Source organism: Thalassophryne amazonica, chromosome 4 (genome assembly GCF_902500255.1).
Source record: "Thalassophryne amazonica chromosome 4, fThaAma1.1, whole genome shotgun sequence".
Taxonomy (NCBI): Eukaryota; Metazoa; Chordata; class Actinopteri; order Batrachoidiformes; family Batrachoididae; genus Thalassophryne; species Thalassophryne amazonica.
This window is the reverse complement of record NC_047106.1, coordinates 136,117,641-136,142,817: the sequence shown is the minus strand read 5'-3', so window position 1 is coordinate 136,142,817 and position 25,177 is coordinate 136,117,641. Positions and strand designations below refer to the sequence as shown.

Below are 25,177 nucleotides of genomic sequence, written 5' to 3'. Positions count from 1 at the left end.
TATATTGTAAGGCAAGGCCATACAATAATGATGTAAAACGTAAAACCCCAACGGTCAAAACGACCCCCTGTGAGCAAGCACTTGGCTACAGTGGGAAGGAAAAACTCCCTTTTAACAGGAAGAAACCTCCAGCAGAACCAGGCTCAGGGAGGGGCAGTCTTCTGCTGGGTCTGGTTGGGGCTGAGGGAGAGAACCAGGAAAAAGATATGCTGTGGAGGGGAGCAGAGATCGATCACTAATGATTAAATGCAGAGTGGTGCATACAGAGCAAAAAGAGAAAGAAACAGTGCATCATGGGAACCCCCCAGCAGTCTACGTCTATAGCAGCATAACTAAGGGATGGTTCAGGGTCACCTGATCCAGCCCTAACTATAAGCTTTAGCAAAAAGGAAAGTTTTAAGCCTAATCTTAAAAGTAGAGAGGGTGTCTGTCTCCCTGATCTGAATTGGGAGCTGGTTCCACAGGAGAGGAGCCTGAAAGCTGAAGGCTCTGCCTCCCATTCTACTCTTACAAACCCTAGGAACTACAAGTAAGCCTGCAGTCTGAGAGCGAAGCGCTCTATTGGGGTGATATGATACTACGAGGTCCCTAAGATAAGATGGGACCTGATTATTCAAAACCTTATAAGTAAGAAGAAGAATTTTAAATTCTATTCTAGAATTAACAGGAAGCCAATGAAGAGAGGCCAATATGGGTGAGATATGCTCTCTCCTTCTAGTCCCCGTCAGCACTCTAGCTGCAGCATTTTGAATTAACTGAAGGCTTTTTAGGGAACTTTTAGGACAACCTGATAATAATGAATTACAATAGTCCAGCCTAGAGGAAATAAATGCATGAATTAGTTTTTCAGCATCACTCTGAGACAAGACCTTTCTGATTTTAGAGATATTGCGTAAATGCAAAAAAGCAGTCCTACATATTTGTTTAATATGCGCTTTGAATGACATATCCTGATCAAAAATGACTCCAAGATTTCTCACAGTATTACTAGAGGTCAGGGTAATGCCATCCAGAGTAAGGATCTGGTTAGACACCATGTTTCTAAGATTTGTGGGGCCAAGTACAATAACTTCAGTTTTATCTGAGTTTAAAAGCAGGAAATTAGAGGTCATCCATGTCTTTATGTCTGTAAGACAATCCTGCAGTTTAGCTAATTGGTGTGTGTCCTCTGGCTTCATGGATAGATAAAGCTGGGTATCATCTGCGTAACAATGAAAATTTAAGCAATACCGTCTAATAATACTGCCTAAGGGAAGCATATATAAAGTGAATAAAATTGGTCCTAGCACAGAACCTTGTGGAACTCCATAATTAACTTTAGTCTGTGAAGAAGATTCCCCATTTACATGAACAAATTGTAATCTATTAGACAAATATGATTCAAACCACCGCAGCGCAGTGCTTTTAATACCTATGGCATGCTCTAATCTCTGTAATAAAATTTTATGGTCAACAGTATCAAAAGCAGCACTGAGGTCTAACAGAACAAGCACAGAGATGAGTCCACTGTCCGAGGCCATAAGAAGATCATTTGTAACCTTCACTAATGCTGTTTCTGTACTATGATAAATTCTAAAACCTGACTGAAACTCTTCAAATAGACCATTCCTCTGCAGATGATCAGTTAGCTGTTTTACAACTACCCTTTCAAGAATTTTTGAGAGAAAAGGAAGGTTGGAGATTGGCCTATAATTAGCTAAGATAGCTGGGTCAAGTGATGGCTTTTTAAGTAATGGTTTAATTACTGCCACCTTAAAAGCCTGTGGTACATAGCCAACTAACAAAGATAGATTGATCATATTTAAGATCGAAGCATTAAATAATGGTAGGGCTTCCTTGAGCAGCCTGGTAGGAATGGGGTCTAATAAACATGTTGATGGTTTGGATGAAGTAACTAATGAAAATAACTCAGACAGAACAATCGGAGAGAAAGAGTCTAACCAAATACCGGCATCACTGAAAGCAGCCAAAGATAACGATACGTCTTTGGGATGGTTATGAGTAATTTTTTCTCTAATAGTTAAAATTTTGTTAGCAAAGAAAGTCATGAACTCATTACTAGTTAAAGATAATGGAATACTCAGCTCAATAGAGCTCTGACTCTTTGTCAGCCTGGCTACAGTGCTGAAAAGAAACCTGGGGTTGTTCTTATTTTCTTCAATTAGTGATGAGTAGAAAGATGTCCTAGCTTTACGGAGGGCTTTTTTATAGAGCAACAGACTCTTTTTCCAGGCTAAGTGAAGATCTTCTAAATTAGTGAGACGCCATTTCCTCTCCAACTTACGGGTTATCTGCTTTAAGCTACGAGTTTGAGAGTTATACCATGGAGTCAGACACTTCTGATTTAAAGCTCTCTTTTTCAGAGGAGCTACAGCATCCAAAGTTGTCTTCAATGAGGATGTAAAACTATTGACGAGATACTCTATCTCCCTTACAGAGTTTAGGTAGCTACTCTGCACTGTGTTGTTATATGGCATTAGAGAACATAAAGAAGGAATCATATCCTTAAACCTAGTTACAGCGCTTTCTGAAAGACTTCTAGTGTAATGAAACTTATTCCCTACTGCTGGGTAGTCCATCAGAGTAAATGTTATTAAAATCACAACAAACAGTTGCCCCAAGGCCATACAATAATTATGTAAAACCCCAACGGTCAAAAACGACCCCCTGTGAGCAAGCACTTGGCTACAGTGGGAAGGAAAAACTCCCTTTTAACAGGAAGAAACCTCCAGCAGAACCAGGCTCAGGGAGGGGCAGTCTTCTGCTGGGACTGGTTGGGGCTGAGGGAGAGAACCAGGAAAAAGACATGCTGTGGAGGGGAGCAGAGATCGATCACTAATGATTAAATGCAGAGTGGTGCATACAGAGCAAAAACAGAAAGAAACAGTGCATCATGGGAACCCCCCAGCAGTCTACGTCTATAGCAGCATAACTAAGGGATGGTATGTATGTATGTATGTATAGTGACACTGCGTACAATTTTAAATTGGTATAGTGAGGTTTTAGGAGATGCTGTCATTTGCACAAAATCAAGCAAACTTAAAATTGACAAACTATGAAGGTGGCGTGACACTTAAAAAACAGTTACAACACTTCATAGGAAATTCATATAATGTGAACGACAAGAAATGTAAAGTGTTCAATGAAGGGAATTATATTTGGACTCTCACACAGTAGTGACAATAAACTCATGGCATTAAAGCTAATGTGTGTTAGTTTTGCACACAGAAGCAAATTCTATAGCCATCCCGTGTTGTCTTGCAATTTGCATCATATTTAACTTAAATTGTGTCAGGTTGACTTTTTCAATACATAAATATGAAAAATCTCGAACTTATTTTATTCCACTTTTCATATTCTAGGGATGAACCGATCCACAATTGTTCACTTCCGATCCGATCCCGCTACCTGAATTTGGATTTTTGCCGATACCGATACTTTTCCGATCTGATGCCAGGGCTCTGTTTGGTTTAATATTATCATTATTGTTGATTTTATTGAGGTTTTTCTTGAAAATGAGACCTGAAAGTTAAGCTACAATTTGCCAGAAGGTGCATCTAAGATGAAAGCCTAGATTTGATGTTTTGGTGAGAGAATTAAGTACTTTTATTTTTTTTAATAGACTTTTACAGCCTTATTTTTATACACTTAGAGAAAAGACAGTACTCTCTCTCTCTCTCCTCAATTTCAGTGGAGCTTTATTGATATATGGGAGACATATGTTTACATTGTCAAAGCAAGTATTAGAGTAAAAATTAAGTCCTGTCTCTCTCCCTCTCTCTCTGCCTGTCTCTCTCCCTCTCTCGCTGTTTTTGTGCTGCGCAAACTTCATACTTTTTGGAAACACGAAGCCTTTCAACTGTAAAATAAATGTATCATCATGGACGCTCACGCGCAGGATTTTAATGGACACTTTTCCTTTTCGGTGGGCAGAATCTGTGGTCGGCTTCTCCTTGGCTGCACGCTGAGCTGGTCTTTCACAGAGTCAAGACAGTGAAGCGGCTAACTTTTCAGCAACATTTCAGTTAATTTTTCAGAAAATCCGTGCTCGACGAACAGGCAATTTGAACCCGAGAGCCAGGCAGAAATTTGCGTCAGTGTTGAGGATGGCAGTGGCTGGAGAAGGCGAAGGGGATGTCCACTTTTCACCGGGCTGTGGCAGATAGTTACTTTTGAGAAGTGACAGTGGACTGGATGTCTACCAGGGTGCTTGCTGTGGAGGACTGAGGGAAGTTCTGTAGTGTGGCGGTTGAGGTGACATGCAGCACATTGTGTCAAACCTCACCACTGGAAGTTACCATACACAAATTTGGAAACACTTTGAGAAAGGGAGGAGCTTGTTTGTGTGAAAGCAGAAGAAAGCGATGAATTTCTATTTAAATACCTGTGTGAACTGGGCTTGATACTTCTCGTCTCCCCCCCATCCCCGAGTTGAGTCACAACAAGAAGCTGTAGATTATTATATTAATCTGCAATTATTTTAATTATTTTAATTCTCTGATTTCAACTTTTCCTGTAGCCCCACCCTACTTTGGGCAGAAGCTCCAGCATTTTGCCTTTTTCAAATACTTGTGGAAGCCATTTCCTACAACTTCAGCTTTACATCTAATCTAAAATCACAAACTAAAGCCTTGTCCACATGGAAACGTATCTTTCCTTGTTTTCAACAGGTAAACACGGCACCGTTTCAAGAAATATCTGCATCTACTGAAAACAGTGTAGTATATATACACCAGGCCTGTATGTGGTGCTGTAATTTTCCCAGAAAAGACAGAGAAGACTATGTGGAGCATGTGCATAACCAGTGCAAGGAGCTAATCAATGTAGCAGGAAAAAGCAAGAACTTTACAAAGTGGCACATTGAGTAACATGAAGCCTTTTCAGAGAAACAGCTGGCTGTTCTTATTGAATCAACGCTATCAAACAGTGAGGCAGACGTGAAAGAGACGCATTGTGTTTTTAAAATGAAGCAGTGTGTTTTTTGTGTATTTTTAAAAAACACAGCGCTGTGTGTTGGCGGATCTCCCTCGACAACAGAGTAAATGGAGACGCACTTTAACTGAATCAACTATCTATTCTAAAAAATGCCTTTATCAGATTATTTTTCATCTATTCATCAACGGGTTGCACAACAGATTTATCATTGCAGCTTTTGCACAACAGCTACACTGCACAGCGTAGTTTTTCACAGGCTGCGTTCACATGTACGCGCTGCTCCTGTACTGACTGACGATTTTTCCGATCGCCGGTGCTTATAGTCCAAGAAAGCTCTGAAATTTGCAACATGAAAAAATTATTTCCCAGGAAAACAAAGAGGGAACACCCTAAATGTGAAAATACACATGATGGCACTGAGACCTAACATGATGGCACACAACCATTGTGCCATTGCTTAGGGAGAGTCCTGATTATCTATGCTCTCAGACCTGTGACAGACTGCAGAAAAAATTTTGCCTACATACTTTACCGTCACCCAACTGAACTGCCCCCCCCCCCCCCCCCCCCGCACACCTAAACAAAGATGAGAAGGCCGCAAGATGTCTCACTCCCGGTTAGGTTAATTGAGAAATAATCTTGAAAATAAAGGATTAATCTATGACCAAGGTATTTGTTGGCTGCAGCTCTAGTGTGTACATCCATTTCTGAGTTTCTCTTAAATGGCTTGTGTATCAACTGCGAAATTTCACGAACAAAGAAATAATGGAGGACATGTTAGTTGTTGTGAGTTGCGGTTCAGTTGTGGTTTCGGCAAGTTCCTCAAACACCTTGGTATTGTTTAAATGAAAAAATGACACACTCGTCTCAGAGCTGCATGTTTCTGCCGCCCCTTTCATTTGGTTGTAAAATGTCTGTCCTGTGGTGGTAATCCATTCTGGTGTTATGAGCAGTGTTGCCACAGTTACTTTGAAATTGTAATCCAATTACTGTTTACTCTTTGAAAAAATAGATGAGTTACTTTACTGATTACTCAATTTTAAAAGTAACTAAGTTGGATTACTAGTTACTTTATTAGTTACTTTCAGAAGCTGCTGACAACAACTCCCCCTGATAACCAGTTTTGCCAATACTCACTTAAGTTGAACTTAAATACTACACTGGCAGCACAATGGCTTAGTGGTTAGTGCTGTTGCCTCACAGCAAGAATGTCACGGGCTTGATTCCCACCTGTGGTCTTTCTGTGTGGAGTTTGCATGTTCTCCCTGTGTTTGCATGGGTTTCCTGCAGGTGCTCCAATTTCCTCCCACATTTAAAGACATGCTGGTTAAGTAAATTGGTCTCCTTTGCAAAAGAGGTCTCAGTCTCAATGGACTAACCTGGTTAAATAAAGGTTAAATTTCCGAGAAAAGTTTTTGTAAAACATGAAATAGTCAGTCTTTCTTGACTTCAGTGAACATAAATACTTTTATAAGAAATAAGATATTCTTGACCTCATATTTAACTGTTGACAGCACTGTAATGGTAAAACATACAATTTATAATCTACATTGTTTCTAAATGTAACAATTAAATTATTTCTACCATTTTTATAACATTTAAATTCTTCCTAAGCATTTTAGTTATTGAAATTATTATTCTTAGTAGTAGTAGTAGTAGTATGAGGAAAAATGTCTTCAGAAGTGGACCTTTTAATCTAGAGGTGTTGTGGGGGGTTGCGTCCCTCCTCCGTGCTCCCTTTCCGCCTGGATTCGCCCCTGATTTGCCGTTTGAGCAGGAAGAATGGATAACGTCTATTTATGCAGAAAACACAACCAGATTCACAGGTACAAAAGTTGTATCTGCATTTGTTATGTCATCATCAGAAAAAGACCAGGCGCATTTTGGTGTGTTTAAAAAAAAAAAAAAAAAAAAAAAAAAAGTTAACGCCTTGTGTTTCTTCAGCTGTTTTTAGCGAGGAGAGTAAAAAGCGTAGAAATGTCTTTGTAAAGCTCAGTGCAGGTGTGCTGCCATCACCGTACTTTGAGAGACAACTGTTTTTTTTTTTTCCATCTTAGAGCTGTTGCACTAAACAGCAGATGAACACCTCGCAGCATCAAACGCTAAACGTGGTAGTAGGCGGTTCAACCGAACCACCGGCCTCCACCTGTAAGTAATTAACAGGAAATAAAATGGAGTTCTTCAGCTGTTGAAGTCTCAGGTTCTAAAACCATTCTGGACTTGCATGCCATTCCAACTCCTAGAAAGTTTGCACAATTTATTAGCACCCTTGAAAAATGTCAGCTACCTATTTTATAAACACTACCCAATCTAGAGCCCGTGGATCCCCACGGACAACACACTAGTTAAATGTTGAAATGAATAAAAAAAAAAAAAAAAATTCATCATGAGGTTTATGTCACATTGAGAAATCCTAATTAAAAGACACACTGCAGTCATTGTTACTTCTTCTGTTGTGTTTATAATAAATATTTATATTTATTTACAGTGTCTTTTTTCCCAGTGTCACAGACCAAATGGTCCGCTCCTAAAAATTGGTCCACCCTGCTTCCGCTGCACATGCATCATTTTGGAGGTCTGAGACGGACTCTCTTTACCCAAAGTGATCAAATGGATTAATGACATTATTAACCATCAGATGATAAAGGTAAAACCTCTTAAATCATTCTAAAGTCAGTTTTAAGCAGAAACGAGGCAATACTCTGTAACGCTTTGAAATGACCGACGCGCAGTGAATGCATCAGCTAGCAGCTTGTGTAGCTGCGGCGCTCTTATCGCTTCCTCCATCCTTTATGATGAAATAATTCTGAATTTATGTGGAAATGATTGTTGTACAAAAGCTTCAGATATCTGTCGCTGAGATAGATGATGACTGGCGTGCAGTTTGAAGCGGAAACAAGGTTGACACCGGATTGAAATGCAGATATTAATGAATGAATACCACACTTAGAATGTACACATTACTTTCATGCTATGTTATTTGTCTAAAAATAAATGTCCAAGGATCATGTTAAACAAGAAATCATCTCATCTGAAACAACAACAGACACATAGTTTTCCTCTGACACACGTTTCTTCTCTGTTGTCTTCCGTGTTTTGGCTTAATGCCTCGTTTCTATTGGACTCACGAAACTACTTCACAGCGTGCAGCGGTGAAAGTTGGATTGAGTTGACCTCTGACCGCAGTGAGTTTGACATCAAGCGGCAGTATGTGCTTCTGGCGGAGTGTTGCACAAGCTCGTTTTTTGCATGTCATGGTGTTTGCGCCATGCTTCTTATTGAAAATAATGGGTGTTAGAGCAATAAGGTGCTGCATTTGCGTGTTTGGTGTGAAAGGTCCTCTATCCCTAAGAACACAGAACGGGCCTGCATCCTGTGATGGCAAGACACGAGAAGACACATGAGCTTTCACATGTTGAAAAAGAGCTCTTGTATCGGAATCTGTATCAGAACTGAAAAAAAAAATTATTGATAAGCCATCTCTAATATTTGTGCTTTCTTTGTTTTTCCAATGAGAGGCTCATTATTATGTGCCTTGTTTGTCTTACTGTTATGTTCTTGTGTGCTAAATATTAACTTCCTGCTGTTGCACAACAAATAGACCCACAGGGGACAAATTTATTGATTGATTTGAGGGACAACAAGTCCCTTCTTTCAGTCTGTTGGAATGATACCAACTGACAGATGGGAGGGAAAAACGCCTTACAGTGCCAGAATAAATGTATCTCCTGAAGTAGTTCAGCTCCAGTACCACAGCCTTCAGCAGACCCAGAGTTTGTGTTCTAGTCCAGATGAGATGATATGACTCCTCTGATAAAGCATCTGGATGGAATACAGATTGGCCACCTTGGAAATGAACAGATCTATGAAAGACGGGGAAAGATGTAACAGGGCATTTGTTGCTGCTTCTTTACTGTTCAGTCTTGTAGAGTTAAGAATGCAAAGTTCACAAATGTCATGTTGCAAGCACACCTCTGATGCTGATCCATAGTTGTGAAGATCTCTTCACCTACATGTCCCAGGACAACAAAAGAGGATGTGAATAAGAATGTGGTGTTGCACAGATCAACAATGAGCAAACCTTGCGGGCATTTAGTTTATGTATATCTGAAATGAAAGGTCTTGTAATTGTTTTTGTCGATTGTACCTTGATGGCTGCAGGATGTGACCACACCCAGAGAGGTTCTTCTCCCCCTGGAGTGGGTATGCAAAGGCCTTTCTCCATTATACAGATCTAGCACTACTTGGCCCGGCTTGACTCTACTCAGTTTGGTACCAGGCATTGTATGTTCCATTACCGTGAGCGGGGTTGTCAGTGCACCGCTGCACGAAACTGCCATGACGTCAATTTATACACAATACAAACACATAAACAATGGAGGACATTGATGTGATGGTGCGCTTGATTAAATGCAGCTTACGCCTCCCTTGCTTCACAGATGTCATCGAGGATCAGTCGGATGTGTTGATCACGCTGGGCCCGGTTCAGCTCTTGTTGTGCCGCAGCTTCAGCCTCAATCTCACTCAAGACAGTCAGATTCTCCTGGTGAAACGGGCTACTTTTTCCTCTTGTCTAGACAATTATGAAGGTAGAAATGGGAGGTGATTAACAAAAGCAAGTTAAAAAAAAATGCACATTTGGGAAATGCATTTGCAGCTAAAAGTTACATGATGTGAGACATTTATTCTTACCAGTGATAACACGGTGCTGGACGTCAATGCAGATGTTGAAGCTGGTGCTGGTGTTGAAGCTTGTGACGGAGCAGGGGAGTTTGGGGAGTCATCTCCCGAGGGCAGTGGCTGAACTCTCCATGCTTATGGAAGTGGATTCTTGAACAAAAAGTACGCACAGCTTTATTACAAGCACAACATGAAACGGCAACAAAAAAAACCCAACTTATCGCACAGTAATGGGACTAGCTTAGTCGGATGTACATATTAATTACTGACATGCTGACTTTAGGTCTTTTTTTAAAAAGAAGTGAATACTTTCAAGCAGAGCACAGAGTGCTAGTAACTAGTGAGCTCACTGCGTCTGCATACATGAGACGATGTTACTTTAACACGAGTTTAGACTCAACATATCCTTGTTTGTTAAAGTACACTTCCCACCAATGGGACTAGTAACGTTAAATGGTGCTTTCAAGCAGACTATGGACGATAAAGTCACAGACACTTACCATCCTCGCATCTAACAAAGCCGTGGCAGAGTCACGGTCGCCCTGCCTATCGTTGCTCGCCAGCCGGTGTCCATACGTGGTGCCCATCTGGTTGCACGATTTCCAGCTGTGGTCCTTGATGATCCTGTAATCACTTTTAGTCTTTTCAGCTTTTTTCTGCATATGCTGGAATGTCTGGTGGTACCCGTGATGGGCCAAAAACTGGAAGACCTCCTGAAGTATTTTCTCACTTCGGGATTCTCCCCTCCGCCACCAAACACAGAAAAGTGCACAACTCATTGACTGATGATGGTGTGGTTTTGCAGGAATAAAAACTTGCATGAAATGAAAGAAAAGCACAATGGCTGTAACAGCGTTGCGACTATTTAAGAACGGTGGGTTTGATTCTCGTGGTTGGACGTCACGCTTATTACTCCACCAGTGACAACACACACTGACCAATCAGTGGCCGGCAGTCTGTTGATGTTTCATTTTAGTATCGCCTTGGCTTGCTTGGAACCTCTCCTGAGCAGATACTAAAAACACACCAGGTACCAGCTACCTAATGGAAAAGCAACAAAACCAAATAGAGTTGAGCCGAATAGTTCTAGAATTATATAATTGAAATGGACCTTAAATGGCAGACAGAGTGAGTATAGGAATCAGGCTGCACTAGTCTAACAGTTTTACTTGGTGGTTAAATCCTCATATGGAATCGAGGACACACTTGTCTGCATGCATAGACAGCTGATCCGGCTGCACATCTGGGACAGATACTTGGCTCAATCAAGGTTTTAGCACCGTTGCTGCCATATGTCAGGCTGGTCTGCCTCACAGTCTGGTCTGTATAGCTGCAGCTGCAGTCTAAACACTGTCAAAAATCTGCTCTCTGAAGTAATTTCAGTGGCTTTCAAGGCACCACCCCCTCCCCAAACCTTCACAATACATTAAAATCAGAAATACAAGCATGGGGAAACAGGAGCTTTTGTGAGCCACTTGTCCACTGTTGTTGTTGTTCTCACTCAGGGTCACCACGGCTGATCAATTATAGATCTGCGTGTTGATTTGAAACAAGTTTTACACCGGATGCCCTTCCTGACGCAACTCCACATTACATGGAGAATTGTGGCAGGGGTGAGTTTTGACTGTAGTAATACAGTAAAACCCGCCTAAACAGTCATTGTATGAACTGCATATTCACACATTTATGGTTTTCTATGTAATAAACTCCATATATAATGGATTTTCACTCACATCAGACAAAACGTCCTGTTCAACTGCAATGCATTCCCATTAAAAACCCCTCACATGTACCAGACAGAGCAGTCTAGACCTGCCCAGTGACGGAGGTACCAAATTAAACTTCAGCACTGACACTCACCAATTTCTTAGTTTTTTTTTTTGTTTTTTTTTTTTTCCCCAAACCGAAGGGACCCGCAGTCTGACGTGTATCTGCTACATCTGACGTCGCAAAAGGCTGTGATCACTTTTATGTTTTCACTGCTTCCTCTCTCGTCATATTTTAAAAGTTTTTGCAGTGCGCAGCTGATTACACCCTCAATTCATTGAGGAAACTGTGCACCTTACCTTTGATTTGGAGGTTATAGAAAGAAGAGCTTATTGAGGGACAGACACTCCAGAAAATCCATAAAAAAAAACAGAAAAAACATAATTCAGAAAAATTGCATCAAGACACATTGGAGAACTTTAAAACTGTCATGCATGTTGACGTCATTGCATGGCATGGAGTTAGAGCTGTAGAAGCATAAATCAGGGTTTAGGATTTTAAGGTACCACTCTGTGGGCAGTGGACTGAGGAAAAAAAGAGTGACTCAACCAGATGTAATCTTTTTAATGCACATAATGCCCGCTGCTTATTTTTTTTTTTAGAGGAATTTTTGACCCGGTCATTAAATGAGGCAGTTCCCAATTCAAGATTCCCCGTTAGATCATTCGGTGCCTCCTTATTGTAACTAATCCATTACATACATATAGCGGATATCGGTTATAATGGACAAAATTCGCTGGTCCACCTGAATCCATTATATGTGAGTTTTACTGTATAACTTAAGTTAGTACACAGGTCCATTGCCTTTATACCACCACATTGGAGTTGAATTGAGATGGTCACAATGTACTACAGTGTGTAATGATTATAACCTCATCACGTTAACCATTTAGGAATTGTAGCCATTTACAGCTATGCGCAGTTTTTACTGTCACACAAGCCTATAACTTGTTTAGAGATGTTTGGGTGTCTTGGTGGCTTCCCTCACTATTCACATTGTTTGTGGTAATGCCTGACAGGGATGGGGCCGAGCTGATCCAATATCGGTATCGGCTTTCGATACCAGTGTAATTCACGGATTGGAAATTTCTGATACAACCTGTGGAGTTTTCTGATTGAGGAGCCATCTGTGTTTCTGCTGAAAAGTCTCCAGAACTGCTGCTTGCTGGCTGCAGAGATGGGGAGGGGGGTTCTGAATGAAGGCATGTCTCAGTGAGATGCGGCTGCGGAGTAATGTGAGGTGCCTCCGTTCAGGAGGTCCCTTCCGCAGTCAGCCCGCTACCAGGCGAGCACTGAGTACTGTCGCTGACATGTCTGCTGAAATGCCGCAAAGCATGACAGCAACGTGAAGTGTTTGCAAAGGTGTTGCACGAAGAGGTGGAAGCTCCGGTACGACCCACAATACAGGGAACTGAATCAAACATTTCAATAAGTACCGTATTAAAGAGCATGAGATTTTGGTTTTTTTTTAATGGGGAGCAGAAAGACTAAAGGAGCCAGGGTGTGACAATTTACCCAGACTGACTCCAAATATGAGTAAATTAAGTACTTTTTTATTTTTTGGTGGTTTCTTGTTGCATTTTGGAAATGCACTCCATCCTGCAAACATCCTGTACATGTACTTGGGGTGAGTGTGCCATCTGGTGTTCAAGAGATGAAGCTTCAGCCACCATCCCATCAATAAATAAAAGTACTTAATTCTTTCACCAAAACATTGTATCTAGGCTTGCATCTTAGATGTACCTTCTGGCAAATTGTAGCTGAACTTTAAGGTCCTTTTTTTTTTTTTTTTTTTTTAAGAAAATCCTCCTCTATACCACTTAATCATGAAGCTGTATAAGGGTGATTCTTTAACTACGGGCACTATTGGCCTTGTAAATGTAATTTCCACCACACCATTGCCTTACAATATAAAGCGCCTTGGGGCAACTGTTTGTTGTGATTTGGCGCTATATACATGTGCCCTGATGTCACCGTTTATCTCCATAGAAACTACCCAAAAATCTTTCATACAAACTGTTTAAAGGGACATTACAGTGTTGTGGTGGAAATTACGGCAATAGTGTGGGACAGCTACATTTTGTTTAAAAAATCACAACAGTTGTATGACATTGAATACCCCAATTATGTTTTGATTATTTTACTGATATTTTATTCAGAGATTTTAAAACATTAGAAAAAATGTTTCTTTACCATTCATTTCTTTCATTGAAGATCAAAAGTCTGGGTGTGGGACAAGCACAAAACGGCAATATTTGCATATAATGATGCTGAAAAAGGGTGAAAAAGTCATCATAGACTACTAGAACAAATTTCTTAACACATTTTCATTGTAAAGATAACTATAAAAGTGTGAAATTTCCCCTTTTTTCTGTTTTTCATACAATATGATCAAAGGACATAATAAGTGCCCGTAGTCTAAGAATCACCCATAACTGGGATACAAAATATCTTCATATAAAATCAACAATAATGATAATATTAATGGCCCAGTCACACGGCACACGATTCCTAAACAAAGGGAAAAAGTAAAAAAACGTCAATTCGTTGACAAAAGGTGGACGAAAGAGCTTTATCACCGAACAGTCTGCGAAGCAAGAGCACAAAAGGGACGAAAGAGGAACTTAACAAAACCGAAGCTCACGATCCCGACGCTTTAACGAAACACGCCTGGAGCCACAGCTGCAGCAGTATGTGTCTGCATCTCTGCGTTCCAGAACCTGGAGCTGGGACGGAGCTCATAGTGCCTGAGTCCTGGAGAAACTGCAAACAGAATCTGTGGAGATCTGTGTGCACGTCAGTGGACTACCTACTCTGGTTCCTTGTCCAGAACAAAAGAGGGATCATCTCCATCATCATCAGAATCCACACCGTCTGTCGACATGCTGCACGCTCCTTCTTGCTCCAATTAATAAAAAAAAACAGTGCGCCGTGGTCACTGATCTATCACAGTATTATGTTCTAAGCCATATATATTGATTTATAACAAAAAACTGTTAAAAGGGAGAATAAATATAAGCGTAAAGATGATTGAATATATCAGAGCAGTAAATTAATCAGTGCGCGTGAACGTGCGCATTGACTCAGGTGTGGTTATTCCACCAGCTGATCACTGATCCACAACGTGAATTCTGTCTTCCAGAACAGCTCTTTATATCATTATTTTGATTCATCTACCTGTTGCCACATGTACAGAAGGACTGGATTGTCATTCCTACACTCATATTGTTATATTTAATACAAAATAATAAGCACACGCAGGAACTGCTGCTGCTGCTGCTAATGCTGCATTCAACTACCGTCGGAAATTACACAACTTTTTTGTTGTTTTAAATTCAACAGTTGCTTGTGGCAAAATAATTAATTATATCCACACAAAAGATTAATTCTGGCCTATGTAAAGTGCCTGAGTCCATTGAAGCTGCCCCCCCACACAGATAAAAAAAATCCAAGCAAGCAGGCTGAGTTTGCCCTGTAATTTCCGACAGCACATGAAGCAGCAGCAGCCTCAGCGCTCACAAACCGGCTTCTGCACTGTGTGAAAACACTCAGCTGCTCCAACGAAGTCAAACTAAACAATAACGTTACAAAAACTAAACAAACGATTAAAAAAACATCAAGAACGACAGCAAAACGAAACACAGACGAGCTGATGTTTTCGTTGCCCTTTTCAACAGTTTAAAAATCCTGACGAAGTTCCAGCTGCAGGAACAAAGCTGCACGAAGGTTAAACGATGCCAACGAAAATCAAGGAAAGTCCAGATTTCTTGTTTTGTCAGGGCATCGTCACCCTTCGTTAAGTGCCGTGTGATTGTGTCATAAAGCAAACAGTGCTCTGGTATTGGAATAGTATCAGATTGGAAGTGAAAAAAAATGTGGATCATGCATCCCTAATGCCTGAAGTGAAGGGTTTGTTGGCTCTTGATTGGTTGAGCACATCTGAATGAGCCAATCACCTTTTGCAGGAGGACAGATGGCAAATGTTAAGGGGTCCCTGAGGACTATGGTTGGGAACCACTGCCCTAGAGCACACTGAAAGTAAAAGAAAGCAGCACACCTGTTACCCAATTTAGAAAGTCTCTTGGTTTGTTACAGTGGCGAGTCACAAACAAACTAGGCTAGCGTGCATGTCACCATTTGTGCAGTGTCAGACCTTTCAGAAATCCAAGCTTGAATGTCAGTTCTGTAATGTGGAATCTGATTGGCTCTGTCACTCGACAAATGGAGCTCCTGTTGACACAGCACTGTGGCAGTGGACACTCCGAAAATGAATTAAATCAATTGGTGCACATTGTGCAATTCATAATGTGTAAACATGGATATATAACTGGATGAAATTATAGCTTGTCAGTTTCAGCCATGTTCACATTAAAACTATGGTGTTTTAATTCACCCCAATGTCACCGTGCATGATTTTACCAGAACGTCGGTTGCTAAAAGCTTAAGTAAAATAATACATTATTGCCACCTGCAGATACGATAATTTCTACAGATGAAACTGCCTGGTAAGGTGACACATACAGAATGAGTGTCGCATGTATGTGGGCCCCCCAGAAACGTTTTGCTCCAGATAATGGGTGATGACCCTGAGGGAGGGGTGCGATGCTAAAGCAAAAAAAAACAAACAAAAAAAAAACCCTCAGACATTCTCTGCTACTTTTTTTAATATGGGTCAGGGAAGCCCTCTGAGCCATTGGCCACGTGTGTTGAAGTCTGTCCGCTCCAGTCAGAGCGAGCTTGAAGGAAATAATCTAGATCCAAGACCTTTTAAACAGAGGTTCCTTTGTTGGCCTGATTCACAGCGTTGGAGGAAGTGCATGTTGATGTGGACAGGAAGTTAACACAGTACTGTCAAAGCAGGACAGTTTTGTCTTTGGCATGTGTGCATGTGAGATCAGCAATCTTTATTTGACAGTGCCTCTGCACAGCCATATCGACGGAATGCTGCGGCGGGAGAGTCGAGCCACAGTGTTTCCTGGCAGTACAAAGTCAGTTTCTGTGTGAAACTGCTCTCTCAACCCCTCGTGGGACTTGTACTTGTGTTTTGCTTTCACACTTGAGGTCATGTACATATTGAGCACGTCTTCAGTTGGGTTTTGTCTTCGCTGTGCTTAAAGGAAGTACTCAGTTATAGCGAAGGAATGGTGAGAGAGAGAAACAGGGTACTTGTCAAGTTGGAAATTAATGAGGTTGAACCACATGATAACTAGCTTACTAACATGAAGATAAAAGGTTAATAATCCCCAGTGTTGTGGACAATTCATATTACTTAAGGCTGTGCAATGATGCTGCAGTCTTGGGTTGCTTGGCAACAGCCTCAAGCAAAATTGTGCTACTAATGTAGCTGCTGCCATGTGCTAGAGTGGCCAAATTCTTTAATAAATGACCATAGTAAGACCTAAAGCAAAGGATCTGTATGAGAAACTATTTTTGGAATGACTTCTTTTTTTCTTGATCTTCAGAATAATATGGTCTGCATTTTTTTTTTTTTTTTTTTTTTTTTTTTTTTAAGCGTAGACAAAGTGATGAGAGGATCAGAACGGCACCGATTCAATTTCTGTCAGTCCTGCACTGCTCCAGCTGGGGAAGGAGGTTCTCTGTAATATCAGCCTTTTTAAAGGGATTACGTTGATCTGGAGCAGTGATCTCCCACAGCACAAGGCTCGGTGGGGGTTGTATGTGCGCACGAGTCAGTGAGTGATACCCGGCCAAGCTTTTCTGGGGCATGATCATCACTCACCACATAAAGCTTGAGGTTTACGTTGTGGGAGGAGCATGTTTACGTGCAAAAGTGTGTATATTGGTGGTGTTAGCCATTATGTGGCTTTTTGTGATGATTATGACGATGAAACACCTTTTGTTTTTGTAAGTTGAGTGCCTGCATAGTTCAGTGTGGTACATCACGATTTTTTTTTTTTTTATCAATCCAAATTGGGTTATTTGTCTATATTTTAATGGAATTCTTTGTCATTGCTCTTTTTCTGTGTGTTATATATTAAAAATTCCAGTTATATTACACCAAGCTTACGGTGCATCCAGAAAGTATTCAAAGCACTTCAACTTTTTCCACATTTTATGTTACAGCCTTATTCCAAAAGGGAGTAAATTAAAAATTTCCCTCAAAATTCTACTTATCACACCCCATAATGATGACGTGATTTATTGATTTATTTATTTTTACCTCCGCCAAGGAGGTTATGTTTTCGGTCGCGTTTGTTGGTTGGTTGGTTGGTTTATTAGCAGGATTACTCAAAAAATCCTCAATGGATTTCAATGAAATTTTTACAACACAAAAATAATTTAGCATTTGTTTCTCTTCATTGAGTAAACTTATTACAAAATTTAAAATAACTTGTGTAGTTCATGCAGTTTCTCTTTATAAATTCATTTGCTGAAGATCTAAGGCTTTCACCACTGAATCTGAAACATGACGGTAGATGTGTGAAACGATGTGGGATAAGTCTCTTTGCCAAAGGGTATTCCATGTGACGTCAGTGACCCTATGGCCTTGGCAAATGTATTAAAAATAAAAAGCTAAGAAATCCGATGTACATAAGTATTCACACCCTTTGCTGTGTTGATGCATGTTTGGCAGCAATTACAGCCTCAAGTCTTCTTGAATATGATGGTACAGGCTTGGTGCACCTATCTTTGGGCAGTTTTGCCCATTCCTCTTTGCAGCACCTCTCAAGCTCCATCAGGTTGGATGGGGAGCGTTGGTGCACAGCCATTTTCAGATCTCTTTAGAGATGTTCAGTCAGATTCAAGTCTGCGCTCTGACTCAGCCACTCAAGGACATTCACAGAGTTGTCCTGAAGCCACTCCTTTGATATCTTGACTGTGTGCTTAAGGTCATTGTCCTGCTGAAAGATGAGCTGTCGAGTGCTCTGGAGCAGGTGTTCATCCAGGATGTCTCTGTACATTGCTGCATTCTTCTTTCACTCAATCCTGACTAGTCTCCCAGTTCCTGCTGCTGATAAACATTCCCACAGCATGATGCTGCCACCACCATGCTTCACTGTAGGGATGGTGCCTGGTTTCCTCCAAACATGACACCTGGCATTCATGCCAAAGAGTTCAATCTTTGTCTCATCAGACCAGCGAATGTTGTTTCTCATGGTCTAAGAGTCCTTCAGGTGCCTTTTGCAAAACTCCAGGTGGGCTGCCATGTGACTTTTACTAAGGAGTGGCTTCCGTCCACCATACAGGCCTGATTGGTGGATTGCTGCAGAGATGGTTGTCCTTCTGGAAGGTTCTCCTCTTTCCACAGAGGAATGCTGGATCTCTGACAGTTTGACCATTGGTTTCTTGGTTACCTCCCTGACTAAGGCCCTTGTCCCCCGATCACTCAGTTTAGACGGGCGGCCGGCTCTAGGAGGAGTCTTGGTGCATCCAAACTTCCTCCATTTACAGATGATTGAGGCCACTGTGCTCACTGGGACCTTCAAAGCAGCAGAAATGTTTCTGTACCCTTCCCCAGATTTGTGCCTCAAGACAATCCTGTCTTGGAGGTCGACAGACAATTCCTTTGACTTCATGCTTGGTTTGTGCTCTGACATGCACTGTCAACTGTGGGACCTTATATGTAGACAGATGTCTTTCCACATCATGTCCGATCAACTGTGTATTGTTACAAGTATTATTATTATTATTATTATTATTGCTTATGTTTGCACACGCTGTTTGATGCACATTTTCCTCTGCTTGCACTCATGTTGTGTGTTTTTTAAGAGCTGACGTAACATGTGAATTTCTCCAATGTGAGATCAACAAAGTCCTAACTGAATTTACCCCAGGTGGACTCCAGTTAAGCTGTAGAAACATCACAAGGATGATCAGTTGAAACAGGATTTTGAGCTTCATGGGAAAGGAAGTGAAAACCTGTGTACATGTGATTTCTTAGTTTTTAATTTTAATAAATTTGTAAAAATCTCAAAGCTTTCACATGTCATTATGGGGTATTGTGTTGTAGAATTTTTAGGAAAACAAACCAATTTCATCCATTTTGGAATAAGGCTGTGATATAACAAAATGATGAAAAAGTGAAATGCTGTGAATCCTTTTGGGATGCACTGTATGCAGAAGCTGTATCTTTTGTTTTGTCGTAGTTTTTAGGGATCTTTACATTCCAGCCAGAAGTTTTGGAATGCCAGGATTTCATTAATTAAAAAAAAATTCAACCAGTGCATCTGTAAATCTCTCTATATAGATATATCCATCTATCTTTCTCCCTATGAACATGTGTCAGGGTTCTCCCCAGAAATTTTTATTGTGGCGGTGCTGTTAGCAATTATCACACAAGGCAGTGCGTTTTTGGGATGTTTCCAAAATATTGGACAATCAAGTGCTTAAGCTCACAGTAGCACCCAAATCATGAGCTCAGAACATTTACTGAAACTAAAACGGTTACATGTATATTTCTATCACAGATTTGATTAAAGAATGCTCAGGCAGTAATGTCACACACAGTAATATTACTTAAGAGCCAGTTTTTATAAGAATCAGGCAGCTTTCTATTAGAGGGTGATTCATGACCCTTTCACATTTGTCCCAAAACTTTTTTTTTATGGGTAGATATGTTAGAAAGGAACAAAAATCACTTTTTTTTTTTGTCCTTGATAGGGTCTGCTTTTTTAGGGGGTCCTGGAAATTTGGGGGCAAAAAATGAACCAAATTGCAAAATAACAAAATTTATGTTTTCGAATGCTCATATGCACCCTGAGTGAGCCAAATTGATTTTCATTAGTGTTAGTCTATTGGGTATGGACTCTCCAAAAATGTGAAGATTTTGGAAGCTGACTCAGGGCGCAACCTATAGGTGGCACTGTAAATCGCTATTTTTTTGTAATTGTGCACATTTGCACAGGGGCAGAGTGGCCTGCACCCTCAGTCAGCCAAGGTCTTTTATGCATGTAATGATAGATTAGGACCTCTTACTTTGATTTTGATGAAAACTTTGGCAACTGACTTTTGCCGCACAAGTATAGGAGGTGCTTTTTGCTAGCAAAATGCGAAATTACCACTTTTTCGCAAAGTGATTCTCCATGCGCCCTAATTCAAAAGTGATGAAATATGGCTCATATTGTCACTCAGCATCTCTAGTTTCAGTGGTAGAGAGAGTTTTGTGGCAGGTTTTGGTGTTGACCCTTTTAATGAACTGTTTTGTTTGGACCACTTCACGAAGAGGCCAAATATGGTAAATTGCCAACTTCCTCCGATTTTCATGAAACTTGCAGAATTTGCTCCCATAACAGGGTAAAGGGTAAATTTGAGTGCAGTATGGCATGCCATTTTGGCTCTAGGTTGCCACGTGGTGGCCAGATAGGATCAATACCAAAAGGGTATGGGAAGGGGTCATAAATCACCACCTGCCTGACTCTTATAAAACTAGCTCTTAAATGCATTTAATAAAATACAGTGCACATTGGATTCACCCTGTCAGCTATCAGTACTGTTGGGGCAGGTTCATCCAGGAGTCAGCAAGACCTTATTTAGGACTTTTTTTGGCGATTAAGGATGTCCTCGTGTATTGTAATAAATATTCCAGAGAAAGACGAGAGCTTCTTTCAGAATTTAGAAGAATAGCCCGAAAGACGTTTCTATAGGATATAGGATATATATATATATATAGGATATTTATATAGGATCAAGTGGGAAAGGGAAGTGCTGGCTTTTTAAATACTTGAAAGACACTTGACTCGAGAGGATTTAGTACTGCTATAATGGACTGATGCAGAAGGTGGCAGCAATGCAACAATAAGGATGCCGGCTGCTGTTAAACACCACAGAAGAAGAGAGGGTGTGCTTGATTTATTTCACAGGGTATTTTGAGGTTGGAGCACATTTCTGCATTTACAAAATGCCTCAAGAAACCACCAAAATAAATAAATAAATAAAATAACTTGTTTATTTGTTTTATTTGTCATATTTGTTGTCAGTCTTGGTAAATCATCGAACCCGGACCCATTGATTGTGTGAAGTCAGGCCACAGTATTTTTAGGAATCAGCTGAAGTACCACAGAATGTCATCTTGGTATTTTAGATCTAATCTCGCTGTACGTGCACATCAGACTCTTGCAGGAGTTTACACCCGATTTGGGTGGAGTACTTACTTTAACAATTGACCCAAATGGAATGTGGATGGCTGACAGCCGCCAGGGAATGCTTTTGAATGGGCAAAGTTTACAGGAGGAAGTGTTTTATTTTACAATGCATACTTTTATCATCTAGAGGAATTGTACTAAACTGCTTAAGAGTTTGAGGCTATTTCATGACATGTACATAGGACAGAGAAGGAGACTGTTGTTTGAAGCTATGAGCAGGTGACACACAATTTGAGGTCTAGTGACCCTCAGTCTGCTTACAGGGGAATTGTAAATACTGCATTCCTCCAAACAAATACCACATCCCACCACAGTGATGGCAAGTGATAGCACGGCCATGACCGATGACTCTGATATTGTCTCAGTGGCCCGGTTGCTGTATTTTGAGTAGCTGCATGGGAATGATCTTCCTGCCAGGATGTTTGATATAGCTGGTGTCAGGGTTTTGTTGAGGATAATCCTTCAGCCAGTGAAACACAAAATCTTGATGAAATCTTTGGGAAACCTGTGCATGAACTGTGCGTGGCTGCGTTTGATTTTGGTGAATTCAGCTGCCACACCATCATTCACACAGTCAAGGTGAATACATCCGTCCTCAGCAAGCTCTTGAAGTCCACAATCCTGCCAAACACTCAGTCCAAACAAGCGTAAAACACAGCAGGCACCAGAACACATCCCAAACAGATGTCAGAACTCACTACAAAGAACTCAGACGGTATCTCCACTCCAAACACACCGATAGTCAAGGTGAGCAGTATATTAAGACCACTAGTACAAACCTGCTCCATGATAACACAGCACTGAGCGGTCGTGCAAATCATGTGGCGACCAGAGAGCAGGCCGTGGTGCTTTTGGACTCATCTTGAGCTAAAACAAAAGCTGTGAATCGCAGAAATAAAACAATTTGTGATTGTTTCACAGCAATTATGCTGTAAACATTGGCACATTGCAGCACAAACATCTTCCTCCGATCTTTCGGCGGCCGTACATCTGCAGGGCTACCCAATGTGGGCCTGCTGACCATATTTGCTAGGCGCTCCCTTTGTTTCAGCACAGCATGGCAAAATGTCAAGTTCTCTGGAAACTAATAAATTACAACTAAGCAGATTAAAGAGTAGAATTTATTTTGAAACATTCTCCTTTTTGCATGGTCACTCAGGTTTTGAGAACTGCCTACTCCAGACACATTTACTGCACATATTTCTTAATGCTTGATATGAATCATGTTCAAGATATTCAGTGACTTGAGAATGTTCATGTATACATCCTCTTGACTTATCAAATGAAACCTGGTCTTAAGAGGGATGATTTGTGCTGTGCTAAAGGGTGTCATTTCTGAAACATCCAGTCATGTTGGCTTTGATATATTTAATTTATATCATGTTGTAGTGATTAGATTTTAGTTCCAGTGTAAAGGTATAGCGCCACTATGCTATTTAAGATTTAAGTCATAAAAATAATTTTCATTGGCATCACTTCAACTTTATTTATTAGCTTTTTAAATTGGGGATTCATGACACTGCCAAACCAATCAAAATTTGTGTTGTCTAGAAAAAGTATATAAAAAGTTTCTGCAAGGAAAAATTTTCAATTTTTCCACACTTTAAAGGAGCTATTCTTGTGAATTTTAACAGATGAGAAGATGATTTTATGTAGATAGAAAATGCTCTCATTTATACCTTTAATTGCTTAAAATCTTGGCCATGAATGACAATTCACAATAAGTTATATCAATTTATTGTGACCAGATATTCCAAATGAATGTTTGTTAATAATGAAACCAAAATAGCCACGAGATTCAGCCCAATGTATATGTAAATTTTGGTCATATCCATTCAAGACCACATGACAAATGTTTTTTTGTTTTTTTTTTCAATAAAAAAAACAGGTATGTTGATTTTCACTCAGTCCAATGTAAAATCCAAGTTCACGCTATCTACAGTACTGAAAGGAAAAATTAATGTACAGACAGCTTGAGCTTGTTTGTGTGGTATTTTACTCTTATTCAGTAATTTGTCCTGGTTAAACGTGGGCCCCACCCATGTCCCTTGTTGATGTGTTCAAGCCTTTTTTTTTCCCTATCTTAATATATATATATATATATATATATATATATATATATATATATATATATATATATATATTTTTTTTTTTTTTTTACCTTCTCAGTTAATTTTTTACCTTGGCAGTAGCTATTCAATCAGACATCAAAGCAGGCAGTTGCAGGGCTGCAGGTTAAGACTTTTCATGGCACAACAAGCCAGATTATTCCAGGTGTTTGTCGTCAAATACTCCAAACCTGATCACTGAGCTCGTAGAGTGCAAACATCATAACAGCTCAGACGCCTCCGTTGCAGTAGACAATGAGCGACACTCGTCGGATTTAATGACATACGCTAACGCCGTTAGCACTTTTAACAGCTGTTGGTAGATTCACTTGTTAGCTTCACGTAATGTATGATTACTGAAAAAGTTCACGGCTCATAACTTTTAAATGTCCACAACAAAGTAAACTGTTAGGAGAACCACTGCACAGTCCGCAAAAATATGATTTAATTAACACCTGAACCCAGGTTAGGTGGTTCGGGCTTTCTAGAGAGGTGTGTTTTAGCGTCTTTCGTCACACGTAGAGCCATGCATGCTCCACCCCTTTATGCATTAATGAGTTCTGACTCTCTGACTGAGAAATGTACATAATGCCAGAGGTATCCTACGGGGGAAAAAAAAACCCTTGCCTTCTGACAAGCCTCTTGTGCACACCATGCTACATGTGATAGAATCTGTTTGGGCTTTAGTGTTTCAAATCTCCCATTATGTGCTGTTGCAAAAAATGTCAACACACTGTGGTTATAAACTCAGACTAATGAATAAATATGTTTTACTTGTTTGCCTCCCAAACACGTGAACACCTACCAGTCTTTTGCTTGGTGGTAGCACAGTGGCACCGTTGTACATAATGTTGGACTGTGGCTCTTAAATTTCCTATCTGATTTAACACTCTTTGCAGTAGATTGTATATTTGCATGCTGTTTTTTCCTTTCTGTCCACTGACTGTGTGTCACATCAACAAAGTCAGTGAGTCACAAAGCCATAACGGGCGGGGTGGACTCTGGAATGTGTGACTGAGCAGCAGTGATTTTGGAGAGATGTGTGCTTTCTGAAGGTCATCAGCAAACGGAAACTCAGGAACAAACACCCCGCTTTGCCGTCTAGTCGGTCTGGAACCTTTCTGTGAAGTCTCCGTCCTACTGGTGTTGTTGACACACAGCATCAGGAAGTCTCGCGAATATCTACAAACATGGAAGCCTTAAAGTTGTGCTGAAACCATAATTGACTTTAACGTCTTTGAGGTGACACAAGAACATGTGCTATTACCTCACCCCCCGGAAAGACAATTTGAAGGTGGGGGAACTTAGTCAGCACAGACATGGGCACCACCACTTTATTTCAACCCAGCTCCCTTCATATGAACAAATTCAAACATTTTAGACCACAGCTTATCATGTTTATTAAAAAGTGTCAGAATTGCATCAACTAGTTGTACAGGAGCTAAACACGACCTCTCAGTCTTCCTAACCTCCACATCAACCCCTGTATTTACATGACTATTTTTTTTTTTTACATTACAATTTAGTCAACATGATGTCAGGATAGAATAAACAGGGTTTTCGCTACCATTATAAAATGCAGCC

General features: G+C 40.4%; 1 protein-coding gene and 1 long non-coding RNA gene across 3 annotated transcripts in view; both read left to right on the top strand.

The window, feature by feature from the left end:
- LOC117508808 (alpha-actinin-4) overlaps nucleotides 1-25,177 on the top strand; it is a 162,847-nt gene that overhangs the window by 11,724 nt on the left and 125,946 nt on the right. The gene's annotated exons all lie outside the window — the stretch shown is intronic.
- On the top strand, nucleotides 6,216-20,518 carry LOC117508809. Its single transcript, XR_004560201.1, has 4 exons — nucleotides 6,216-6,225; nucleotides 8,122-8,124; nucleotides 11,487-11,497; nucleotides 20,418-20,518. It is a non-coding gene; the product is annotated as an uncharacterized LOC117508809 (long non-coding RNA).